This window comes from Hemitrygon akajei, chromosome 29, assembly GCF_048418815.1.
Source record: "Hemitrygon akajei chromosome 29, sHemAka1.3, whole genome shotgun sequence".
In the NCBI taxonomy this organism is placed as follows: Eukaryota; Metazoa; Chordata; class Chondrichthyes; order Myliobatiformes; family Dasyatidae; genus Hemitrygon; species Hemitrygon akajei.
In genome coordinates, this window is record NC_133152.1 from 17,363,708 (window position 1) to 17,377,252 (window position 13,545).

The window sequence follows — 13,545 nt, forward strand, 5'->3', positions numbered from 1 at the left end:
TGAGATGAAATAACAATATCATTTAGAAATTATGTTATTTTTCAATTGTCTTTTAAAAAGGGTTAATATAAACATTGATAGATACCTCTAAAGAGAAACTCCAAGAAATACTCAATAAAGTTGTTGAAGAAAGTGCAAAATGCATCAACTGCAAGAAGACTGACAGTACGGTTGTACGGTTGTCACAAAGAAGAAAGAAATACAGAAATGCAAGCTGAAAGTGAGCGATAAACAATTAAACAAGCATGTAAGTTCAGTTACTTAGGGAGCATGATAACATCTGATGGAAGGGATTTTGGCTGAAATTAGAAGAATGATTGGGATTGCCAAAGGCACGTTCAAATACTTAAGCAAGATACTAAAGAATAACTTAATTTCTGTGGGTACAAACTCCGAGTTTTGCTGCGTAACTGTACATTCCACACTAACATATGGAAGCAAATGTTGGGCAATACCAAACCAAAATCAGGTAAGACTTGGAGCTACAGGAATGTAGTTTTTGAGAAGAATTATGAAAATATTGTGGAAGGACAGAGTAGCAAATGAGGAAGTGTTGCGATAAACCAGAATAAGTAAAGGGCTGATATCATAAATCAGGAAACGGCTGCTAGAATTTCTGGGACACGTACTGAGAAAAGAGAAGCTTGAACATCTTGCAGTGACAGGAAGAATTGATGGAAGAAAGAGTCGTGGTCATTAGCGCATGACGTTCAAGGGATGGGCAGGCAAAAGTTTTGAAGAGCTTATTAGAACTTCTTAGATTAAAGACAGATGGAAGATCATGATCACTCATGTCACATGACACTGCACATGATGATGATGAATATTAATAATTTTTGCACAGGCTTTCTAGAAGGCTCCATTTATTTCAATTTCTCTATGCTTATACTAATAATAACTTTATTTAAATAGCACTTTTCATACAAAAAGATGCAGGCTCAAAATACTTTACACAGACTGTAAAGATAAATCAATGCATTAATAAAAATATGAAACAAAATTAAAAACCATATGTAAAGACAAACATTATATAGAATAAAATGTAATCAAATATACCAAATTAGATAATATTAATCAACATCAACAGGTATTCAGAAATCCTATACTAGGCCAAATTTAAAAAGTGAGTTTTTAGAAGTATTTCGAAACATTTCACAGTACTGGCCCGATGAACCTCAGCGGGTAGAGTATTTCAGATTTTTGGTGCATGAGCAAAAAGCCACATCAACAGTTCTTTTACGCTTGCCTCTAGGAACACCAAACAAACCAGTATTCACAGATCTAATATTACAATTAGGGATGTAAGGAGATAAACACCCTGCTATACTTGTATTAATATTAAAACAATAAATACACACAAATAAACACCAGGACTCATTCTATTTTAAAACAGTCCATAATCATTGTTATTAATTCATTAGTCAATGATAATCTCTGCTAAAAATACCGTGGCACACAAGAGAATTTTTTAGAAGATTATCACCAAAATGGACACTCTCAAAGTAGTTCACCATCCCGATAGGGTATTTAAAGGCACACCATTTAATAAGTCTCTTCCACGTCTGCATAAGGTAGTTCTCAATCTCCGAGCATTTGCCCTGACATCTCCAGTGAGAATCTGATTCCGATATTTTTGGTGGCAGTTGAGGCGACACGTAACTCCGGAAAGACTGAGCAGCTGGAATGTGGGAGGAAGTTAGAGGGAGAAGGTGGGAAAGTGAGGAGGCTGAGTGGGAAGGAGCAAAGAAGAATGAAGAAGTTGAGAGCTGGAAGATGAGGCTCCAAGGGAGGGAGATGAAAGATGGAGGCAATTAAAGTTTGTGGAACTGAGGTCAGGACTCTAAATGAGGAGAAGTCAGGGTGGGACAGTATGTGAGGAAGAGCAGGATACAAAGGAATAAGCTGTGGTCAAGATTCCATGCCTATGTGTTCATGTACTATGTGCTTATACACCAGAGCCTGGGCTACAATCACCTTGAATCTCCTTGACTCTGGACCAAGACCTCACCTTATTAAGATCGTGCAGTAAGCCGATCTGCAATAGCCTCCACATATTAAAAGAATTCATGTTTAAAGAAGGCAACTTTCAGCCCTCAGAACTGGAGCAGAAGCAAGTCATCTTTGTCTCTGGGGATTATTAAATTGGATATTTCTGACAGGAGAATTTTTATGTCCCTCCACAGATTACGGCAACTTGTTTGGTACTTCCCTTATGCCCAAGATAACCTCCACAACGACTCCACGGGCATTTCTAGTCATCAATAGGCTGCTTTTTTAGAAATAGTAACGATAAAGCAGAGGCTGCTTTTATTTGGAAGGCAGGTTGATTCTTCTCTTAATGCACTTAATAAGCCCACATGCATAGAGCCGTGAAATTAATTTCTGGCTATGAATCATCAAAACAAAATCATTTCAAAATTGATCTGTATGACTGAACAGCCATAGATCAGCATAACAGCACTCGACTGCTGCATTAGGAATGAGAAATAGGTCAACAAAGTGAAATTTGTTCTGTAAAGTATCACGCATGCACTTTCACCCCATCCCAACATTTCTAGCATCAGTCGCTGCTAAAGAGATATTACACTATACAAATAATGGTTTGTGTAATTATGAAAGGAAGAACTTAAATTTATAAAACATTTTTAATGTTCTCGGGATGTCTCAATCACCATGAACACAGGATTCTGCAGACATGGCCGAATGCTATCCCAATACAACTAACTTCCCAAAGATTGATTGAGATAAATGATCATAACATCTTCTATTTAACAAAAATAATTAACACCGAAAATACACATTAGGTCAGCTAAATCTGTGTGAAGAGATAGATTTCAGTTGATGGGCCTGTATCAGAATAAAGGACCTGTAATCTGAAATGTTAACTATGTCACTTCTCCACAGATGCTGCCTGACCTGCTCAGTATTTCCAGCATTTTCTCTTATTTTTTTTTTCATATTTCCTACAGCTGCAGTTTTTAAAAAAAAATAATTTTCGTCTGGTGATGAAGCACAGTGAGGGAAAAAGAAAGGTTGTACAAGCCATTCACCCACTCTTTGTGCTGTGGGATTCTGTGCCTGAGAAGTCGACCAAACACGTCAATCACTGATTTGGCTCTAGTGCTTAAGTGAGGTCTCTAAAAGGGGCTTAAATCCACCACCTAATGATTTATGATTGTCACTATTGAGTTGAATATAAACTGAAGTAATTCTAATCTGCCGGAAGATTTTACCCTGTGCATTAGTTCAGTTTTGGTTATTAGAGCACACGGAGCCACTCAATGCAGAGAAGATCCAGAACAATAAACTGATGATTGATTTTTGCAGAACAATATCCAGCTAGACCTTGGCAGCAGATGGCTGAGAAGGGAGAAGGAAAAGAGGATATGAAATATTTGGGATATGGTGATTCTTAAGGAGTGGCAGATGTGAATCAGGGTGACTAGCAATTAGAAAATTACTAACTCCAATTTAGGACTGAAACCTTGCAAGAATGATCAATGTAATTAATGGGTGTGTTAGTTTTCCCCATTTGTTTAAGGTCCATCTACCTCCTTAGTTTCCTGCTCTAAATGCCAGCAGCGTACATGGACTGTACTCCTTGGAGTTTAGAAGAATGAGGGGGGACCTCATGGAAATATGGCGAATGTTGAAAGGCATGGACAGAGTGGATGTGGCGAAGTTGTTTCCCATGGTGGGGGAGTTTAGTACGAGAGGACATGACTTGAGGATTGCAGGGCGCCCATTCAGAACGGAGATGCGAAAAAAAAATTTTTAGCCAGAGGTTGGGGAACTTGTGGAATTTGTTGCCACGGGCGGCAGTGGAGGCCGGGTCATTGGGTGTATTTAAGGCAGAGATTGATAGGTATCTGAGTAGTCAGGGCATCAAAGGTTATGGTGAGAAGGCGGGGGAGTGGGACTAAAGGGAGATTGGATCAGCTCATGATGAAGTGGCAGAGCAGGCTCGATGGGCCGAATGGCCGACTTCTGCTCCTTTGTCTTATGGTAACAGGCATTTGGTGATTGATTTCCTTAGTTGACGATTATGGTGAGCTACAAGACTGTGATTGCCTTGTGGGTTGGATTTCTCATGCAGCCTTCCTGATGAGACAGTTGAGAAGGTTGATGTTAAATGTTGCACCCTGAATGCTTCATTCATCCGCCAATCCTCCAGGCAAACCTGGGAAAGTGGAGTCTGAACCGTGAGAAATTAATGTAACAGTCTCTGTTTAATCATCCTCGAATGCTGGGCTATGCATTACACAGGACTGATAGTTTGGCTGATCTGAAGTTAATGGACTGGCCTGAAATTGACAAGCAGGGTGTTGGTGGAAAGAACAAAGCAGCTTTCAATGAAGATGTTGTCACCTAGCTCTTAGACATAGATGTTGACATGCAGCGGGGTACTGGGGGTGGTGGTGGGGGGGGGGGGGAGAGATGACAAACACACACTGCCTTTTTAGTGTCTGAAAGGTCATCGGCTATGCTTAGAAAGTTGGCTGAACTGTACTGTGGAAAGCTTTGTATATTGAATACTTTGACAAGGGATTTTCTTAATAGAACTTCCAAGGTAAGTGCCTTCTATAAATGTACCTCAACTGTGGAAGGATATTGACGTAGAGTAATTTCCAATCCAATCATGCACGCTTTTTAATCTGAGAAAACCATTGGCCTTTTAAAATTTATTTTTGTGTACGTTTGTTTTCTAATTCTCCCCAGTGTTAAGTCATGAACACGATCCCTCTTTCATAATCCCTCTTTCCTGCAAGAGCATGTGTGCAGGAACAAGTCCCACTCCTCCAATCACCATAAGCACATTAAGGAAACCCACTTAAGCATATATTTGCATAAAATGCATCTATTTAAAGTGTCTCTCTCTAAAAGACATCAAATTTAAATATTTCTGAAGCCAGAGTTGCTAACTACAATTGAAAATGTTCCTGGAACTTCCATCATATAACCTCCCCCTTAAACACCCACTTCTGACCACTCCACCCGGTATCTTTCCCTATGTCCAATATTTTTACGATAATTAAATGGATGTTCAAAGAGGCTCAGGAAGGCATCATCATCATTATGTGTCACGTCAGGGAGCTAAGCAGGTGCAGCACCTTGCCCAAGGGTGACCTGCAGACTAGCAGAGGAAAGGAGCGCCTTGCACCTCCTTTGGTAGAGGCGTATCTTCATCCCACCACCCGTAAAGAAGGCAGACACATTCTTTAATATCGCTGTATTTTTTTTCTGAAATAGAGGCAGTAGTATTGAGGGTCTACCCTTCCCTTTAACTGGCTATCTTGCCTTCTCCACTCTTAACGTCCTGATGCAGAATTTTGGCCCAAGGCGGTCAATATTTCCTGTCCTCCTGCTTGACCCGCTGAGTTCATCTGACAGATTGTTTCTTGATTCAGGAGATAGATCTTTAATTCATCCAACCTTCAGGACAATTCTCAAGTTCAATAACCTTAACTTTATCCATGCAAATAGTTGTTCTTCATTTGTGCGCTAATAATGAGTTCATCAGGCTGTCATGGTAGACATATAACATCATTATTGTCTCTGATTGATATAAGGCCCAAGGTGATGGACAGTGAGTGATATTTGTTTCACCCATCTGATCTTGGGTGCATATCAAACTTCAGCCTCCACTGCAAAAGAGGTCAGTGAAATCAACACACAATATGAAACAAAACTCCAAACTTCTAATGTCTTAGACCAGGGGTTCCCAACCTTTATTATGCCATGGACCCCTACCCTTAACTCAGGGGTCCATGGACCCCAGGTTGGGAACTCCCCATCTTAGACATGCCTTTTATTAGTTACTGGGAACTTCTGAATATAATTAGGACAAGAGGGCACGACTTCAGAATTGAAGGACGGTCATTAGGACAAGAGGGCACAAATTCAGAATTGAAGGACATCCATTTAGAACTGAGATGCGGAGAAATTACTTTAGTCAGAGGGTGGTAAATCTGTGGAATTTGTTGCCACGAGAGGCTGTGGAGGCCAAGTCATTGGATGCATTTAAGGCAGAGATAGATAGGTTCTTGATTAACCAGAGCATCAAAGGGTATGGGGAGAAAGCAGGGGAGTGGGGATGAATGGAAGAATTGGATCAGCCCATGATTGAATGGCGGAGCAGACTCGATGGACGGAATGGCCTACTATCTTATGGTCTTATTAATATGTGTTGTGCTTTCTTGCTACAATTTTGAGTGAATGCACTATGTGTTTTTCTTGGTTTGGAATACTGTATCATTCCTTCATGCCTAAGGCCATAGAGCCTGCTAATGTGTTACTTGAGACCACTTTCAGAAATAAATAAAGATGGAAAAAGGCTTTCAGAGCCTTGGGACATCCCAAAGCATTTAACAGCCAGTGGAGTACTTTAGAAGAGCACACTGATATACCGGCAAGAAACTCAGCTACAGATTACTATCAACTGCAATATAGTCACTGCAAGATAATGGGCTTTAATGAAGTTGACTAAGCGATAAATGCTGGCCAGGACATTGGGAACATCTCCCCTGATCTCAGAGTCACAGAGAGATAGTGTGAAATACTGCCACGAGATCTTTTATCTGGAAACTAACAGGATTTTAGTTTAAGAGGGTAGCATGCGGCTTGCAAGGGTACCTGTTGAGTTGAGAGTGGTGTTCCCATGCACCCGTTCTCCCTGTCCTTCTTGATGGTGGATATCATGGGGTTGGGAGGTGGTGCTGGAAAAGCCGGGTGAGTAACTGGGAAAAGGAGAGAAGGGGGAGGGGGGGAGAAACTACTGTAATTTAGAGAAATCGTAACTGAAGCCAAAATGTGTCAGTGGTAAGAAAATAAATGGAAAGATTGGTGAAGAGACTCTAATCAAGGAGGCTGTCCTGCCCAGGATTGGTTTTGTTTAATTTTGCTTTTGGTTTATCACGTGGTGTATCATTGTCAATGCCCAATGTCCGTGAGGAGAACCTTCAGATTTACCTCAAGAGCACCAGCAGGCCACTTAGGTGTACCAACGTCCAGAAGAAATGGTGGAAGAAAGCGGTCCCGTGAAGCAAATCACCCCCAAGGAGGAGGAGAACCGGAATGTGGTTTCTTTCCGAGGTTAACCTGACCCAACATCCTCATCCCAGTGTGAGCCCGACTGCCTGACAAGCTTGAATTTAAAGATGAAGGTGAGTTGCAAAACATGAGGCCTTCCTCTTCGGAACTGGGAAAAGAAGGTAGATGAGGAGTGGAAAGAAGCTCTAACTGGGGATGAATAGAGAAACTTAGAACAAAAAATCATTAGTGAGTACAGTTAGGATTTATTCATAGCATTAGAGAACAGAACTGAAATGTGAGGAAGTTCCAATGAACCTTTATAAAACATTGGTTCTGCCATAGTAACACATACAAAGATGCTGGAGAAACTCAGCTGATCAGGTAGCATCTATAGAGAGAAATAAATAGTTAACATTTTGGGCTGAGACCCTTCATCAGGACTGGAAAGGAAGGGGGCTGAAGCCAGAAAAAGGAGATGATGGGAGGGGAAGGAGTACAAGCAGGCAGGTGATAGGTGACGCCAGGTGAGAGGGGAGGGGAGGTATAAAGTGAGAAGCTGGGATGTAAAAGATGGAAACGTGAAGGGAGGAAGAAGGAATCTGATAAGAGAGGGCAACGTGGTCTATAGGAGAGAGGGAAGAAGGAGAGGCACCAAAGGGAGGTGATAGGTAGGAGAGGAGAAGAGAAGACGTAAGAGGGGAGCCACAATGGGGAATGGAAAAGGAGGGGGAGAGATAAAGTACCACCTTTAGAGAAATCGTTGTCCAAGCCATCAGGTTGGAGGCTACCCATATGGAATATGAGGAGTTGTTCCTCCAACCTAAAATTTGGCCTCATTGTGGCAGTAGAAGAGGCCATGGACTGACATGCGATATTGGGAATGGGAAACTCAAGTGGAATGGGTGGCCAACAGGAAATCCTGCCTGTTGTGGTGAGCGGAGTGAAAATCCCCCAATTAATGTCGGGTGTCACCAATGTAGAGGAGGCCACACTAAGAACACTAGATGACTCCAACAGACTTGCAGGTGAAGTGCCTCACCTAGAAGGCATGTCTGGGGCCCTGGATGGTGGCGACAGAGGAGGTGTAGCATTTGTGCCGCTTGCAGGGGTAAGTGCCAGGACAGGGATCAGCGAGGAGGGGCAAATGGACAAGCATCTGCAGAATCTGTTGCATTCCTTATTGGTTCAGCCGTAACTGGAGTATTGCAGTTACCAACTGGTTCTGGTCGCCAACTTTAAAAGGATGCGCAGGAGTGCATGCCACTGTGCACAGGAGAAACTGTGGCGATCTTCCTTACAGCAGGCAGCTTGGTGGCAGCCCGATGCATTGAGAGCAGAGCAGTTAGATGGAAACTGTTCCCTTTGGTGGAAGTGTCAAAAATCACAGATTCAAGATGAATAGTAAAAATAACTTTTACACAGCGATTTATAATATATTAGGTGAAGGACTGGTGGAGCTGGATTCAATGATGCCAGTCAAAAGAGATCTGAGCAAAATAAACTATTTGGCAGAAGAATGAGACTGGAATTGTAGTCCTTGCTGGGGGATGGCACCAGTCTCCGAGCAGGTGGCTGTCAACTGTACTGCCATTGTTCAACGACACAAATACATTTTCAAAGATTAAAGGAATGCCAGCGTTGATCTCTGTAGCTGGAGCACACAGTACTGAAGGTTCAGATTAAGACAAAGGTCAAGTTCCAGATAACACATACCGAAGAGAATTTTGGGAGTGGATCAGAGGAATTTTGCGAGATCACACCTGCAGCAAAGCAGTTCAAAGATGAGGAGGGTTAGCAGAGATTAGGTTTGCATTATTGATCAGTGGTTTTGGTAAATCAGTTTACTTTTGTCACTTTTATTTATTGTTATTTATTGAAATACAGTGCAGAATAACCCCTTCCAGCCCTTCGAGCTGGCAGCAAAGCTATCCCCCAATTTAACCCTAGCCTAATTACAGGACAATTTACAATGACCAATTCACCTAACAACCAGTACATCTTTGGACTATGGGAGGAAACTGGCGCACCTCACAGCCATGGGGAGAACGTGCAAACTCCTTAGAGGCGGTGGAAGGATTGAACCCAGGTCACTGGGACTGTGGTAACCATTATGTTACTGTGTCTGCCGATGCACAGTGAAAAACTTTGATTTGCGAGCCTCATTTCATCGCCTCAGTGCACTGAGGTAGTGCGGGCAATTTAGGAATTTCTTTAGCTAGAGGGTGGTGAATCCGTGAAATTCATCACCACAGATGGCTGTGGAGACCAAGTCATTAAGTGTATTTACAGTGGAGGTTGATAGGTTCCTGATTAGTAAGAGTGTCAAAGATTACGGGGAGAAGGCAGGAGATTCGAGAGGGAAAATAAATAAGTTGTAATGGAATGGCAAGAGCATACTTGAATGGCCTAATTCTGCTCCTATGCCTTATGTACCAAGATACTGTGAAAAGCTTGACGTATGCTTTTTATATAGATCAAATCTTTACACAGGACATCGAGGAAGGAGAAAACACTAACAATGCAAAATGAAGTGTAAAAGCTTGTGGAAAAAGGGCAATGCACATAAGCAATAAAGTGCAAGATCATAGTGAGGTAGATTGAGACTCTTGAGGCCAGGAAGCCATCTCATTGTACAAGAGGTCCATTCAAGAGTCTGATAACAGTGGGATAGAAGCTGTCCTTGATCCTGGTGGTATGTGCTTTCAGGCTTTGGTGACTTCTACCCAATGGGAGAACGGAGAAGAGATAATGTTCAGTGTGGGTGAGGTCTTTGATTATGCTGGCCCAAAATGTCGACTGTGTTTTTTACCAACAGCTGCTGCCTGGCCTGCTGAGTTCCTCCAGCATTTTGTGTGTGTTGCACCCAGACAGAATGCTTTTTAAGGTGCATTGGTAAGAATTGACAGGTACACGCAAAAAAAATTCTTTAGCCTCCTGAGGAAGTGAGGCATTGATGAGCTTTCTTGGACATGTGGTTGGACCAGGAAAGGCTGTTGGTGATGTTCACACCTAGGGACTTGAAGTTCTTAACCCTCTTAACCTCACGACGTAGAAAGAGGCATGTTCACTGATCCACCCTTCTCCTTCCTTTCTGAAACCAGTTACCAGGTGTTTTGTTTTGTTGACATTGAGGGAGAGGATGTGGTTCATGCTTCTTGAGTGTGGTTGGCTCTGTGTCCATCCAGTTAAATGGAGAGTGTGTTCCATCACAATCCTGACCTATGTCTTTTGAAACTATGGAAAGGATTTGGGGTGCCGCGAAGCAAACCACTGTGTTGAACCCAGTCTCTGACCATCTTTTGTAGGCATGGCATTAATGTGCTGGTCCAGTTGAATTTCTGGTCATTTCTGCCCAGGACGATGGAAGTGTGGTACTTTCAATAGAAATGATACTGAATATCATGGCTTGGCACTGAGACTTTCTTTTCTTGGAGATGGTCATTGTCTGGCACTTGTGTTTACTACTGGCACTTAGGGCAGCAATGAAGGTCCTCCATCTCTCTCTGTGTTAAAGGATTCCTCGGTGCTGTTTCCATAACGGTTGTATTTTGACCAGTCAGGATTGTTTGCCTTGAGCTGAACCCACAAACCCGGAGGACCGGTGGACCACTCTTAGCCTGGCCTCTACCCTTTGACCTGTTTGGCATGGGTGACCCCCACCAAGAGCAAAAGCAACAAGGCCCTGACTCCAGCCAACATAGCTGTCTGGGTATTTGAGGCACACCAGCCTCCAAACCCTACGACAAGCTGGTGGTCCTTGTGGAGGACCACTTGTGTCACTTGTCAGCCAATGCCTGTAAGTTGTCCGGGTTTGGACTGTGCAGGCATAGGCAGCTCCACTTGCTCAGCGGCGCTGAATGGAGTTGGACATTGTGTGATCATCGGCAAATGCCCCCACTCCTGACCTTGTAATCGGATGCCTGATCTGAAACGAGGCTTTGCAGAGAAATGGAGTGCTCTCTCAGTGTCAGTCCGGATCTTGTGTACCTATCCATGCCACAACACAGGGTGCCAGGATGCATTCCACACCATAAGCTTCTGACTTCAAAAGAATTAGAAAAGTAAACAGTGAATTCATAACACAGGTGAATTAAACAACGCCCTTTCCCCTTACTAGAAGCAAATTAGCAGCTGTGACACTCTACAAGTCGGGATTGGAACTGGAATCGGTTAATTATTGTCACAGGGTGAAAAGTTTGTCTTGCATAATTCACTACGCGGTGCACTCAGGTAGAACAAACACTGACTATTTATTTTCCTCCATAGATGCTGCCCAATCTGCTGCGTTCCTCCAGCACTTTGTGTGTGTGCTTTGTGCAGAATAAAGTGTACAGCCAGAGGGGTGCAGCTCAGGTAGACAATAAGGTGCAAAATCACAACTAAGTGGATTATGAGGTTAAGAGAACAGTTTATCATACTAGGGAACTGTTTAATAGTCTTATAACAATGGGGTGGAAGCTGCCTCTTGTTAAGCAGTATGTAAAGGGGAGGAGACAGCACTGATCCAACATCACACAACATGGAAGACTGGAAAGAGAGATGCATTGTACAGCCCACTTGCAAAAACTCCAGGTGAGAGTTTGGCCTAAGGCTCTCGTTGTGCAGGTACATTTTGCATTTGCCTCTGGCTGGTGAGCTGAGTGGGAATAAAACTGAGCTGAATTCTAATCATTTACGCCGTAGTGCAAAGGAACAGCACAATTTGGGGTGGGTGAGATGTATGGGGAGCCTCGATTTTATGAATGGGCAATAAATTCAGAAACTGGGGGTGCAAGGAGACTTGGGACTCCTAGAGCAGGATTCACTAAAGGTGAACGTGCAGGTTGAGTCAGGGGTTATGAAGGCAAATACAATGTTAGCATTTATTTATTAATGGAGATAGAGCACAGAATAGGCCCTTCCGGCCCCTCAGGACAAACCGCCCAGCAATCATGCAATTTAATCCTAAAATAATCCTACAATGATCAATTAACCTACCAATCGGTAGGTTGGAAAGAGGGAGGAAATCGGAGCACCCGGTGGAAAATCCACACGGTCACGGTGAGAACGTACAAACCCCTTACAGGCAGCGGCGGGAAATGGACCTGGGTCAGCTGTACTGTAAACTGTTGTGCTAACCGCTACGCTACTGTGCCGCCCATTTTGAAAAGACCAGAACATAAAAGCAAGAATGTAATACTGAGACTTAATGAGGCACTGGTCAGACTACGTTTGGAGTTTTGTGAGCGGTTTTGGGCCCCAAATCTAAGAAAGGATGTGCTGGCATTGGAGAGGGCCCAGAGGAGTTTTACAAGGGAGTGAAAGGGTTAACATATGACGAGCATTTTATGGCTCTGGGCCTGCGCTCACTGAAAATCTGCAGATGATGGAAATTCAAGCAACACACACAAAGTACTGGAAGAACTCAGCAGGCCAGGCAGCATCTATAGAAAAGAGTAAACAGTTGATGTTTTGGGCTGAGACCCTTCATCAGGACTGGGAAAAGAAGAAGAGAAGTCAGAGCAAGAAGGAGGGGGGAAGGGAGGAAGAAATACGTGAGTAGGTGAGAGATGAAATCGGAAGAGGTGGAAGGGTGAAGTAAAGAACTGGGAAGTTGATTAGTGAAAGAGATACAGGCTGGAGAAGGGAAAATCTGATGGGGAGGAGCACCAGAGTGAGGTGATGAGCAGGTAGGGGAATAATGTGAGAGAGGGAAACAGGGAATGGTGAAGAGGGGCAATTACCAGAAGTTTGAGAAATCAATGTTCATGCCATCAAGTTGGAGGTTACCCAGATAGAATATCAGGTGATGTTCCTCTAACCTGAGTGTGGCCTTAATAGAGGAGGCCATGGACTGAAATGTTGGAATGGGAATGGGAAGTAGAATTGAAATGGGTGACCACAGGGAAATCCTGCTTTTTCTGGCGGATGGAACATAGGTGCTTGGTGTAGCGGGCTCCCAATCTATGTCAGTTCTCACTGATATACAAGAACCACACCGAGAGCAGATCGATTTCTCGAAACTTCCAGTAATTGCCTCTCCCCCACCCCGTCATCTTTCCCGTTCCCCTCTCCCACATTATCTCCTTACCTGCCCATCACCCTCCTCCGATGCTGTCTTCTCATCTTTTTTCCCCCAGTCCTGATGAAAGGCCTCAGCCTGCGATTTTGACTGTACTCTTTTCCACAGATGCTGCCTGGCCTGCAGAGTTCCTCCAGCATTTTGTGTGTGTTGCCTGGACTTACTGGAGTTTAGAACAAAAAGGTCGGAGGATGGGATCTCATTGAAATCTCCCAAATATTGAAATGCCAACGTAGAGTGGCATGGAGAGGATGTTTCAAGTAGTGGAAGTTTCTCGGACCAGAGGCCAGCGCCTCAGAATAGAAGGATATCCCTTTAGAACAGAGATAAGGGGAAATTTCTTTAACCAGAGGGTGATAAATCTGTGGAATTCATTGCCACAGACAGCTGTGGTGGCCAAGTCATTGGGTGCAGTTAAGTGCTGTTTGATAGGTTCTTGATTATTAAGGGAG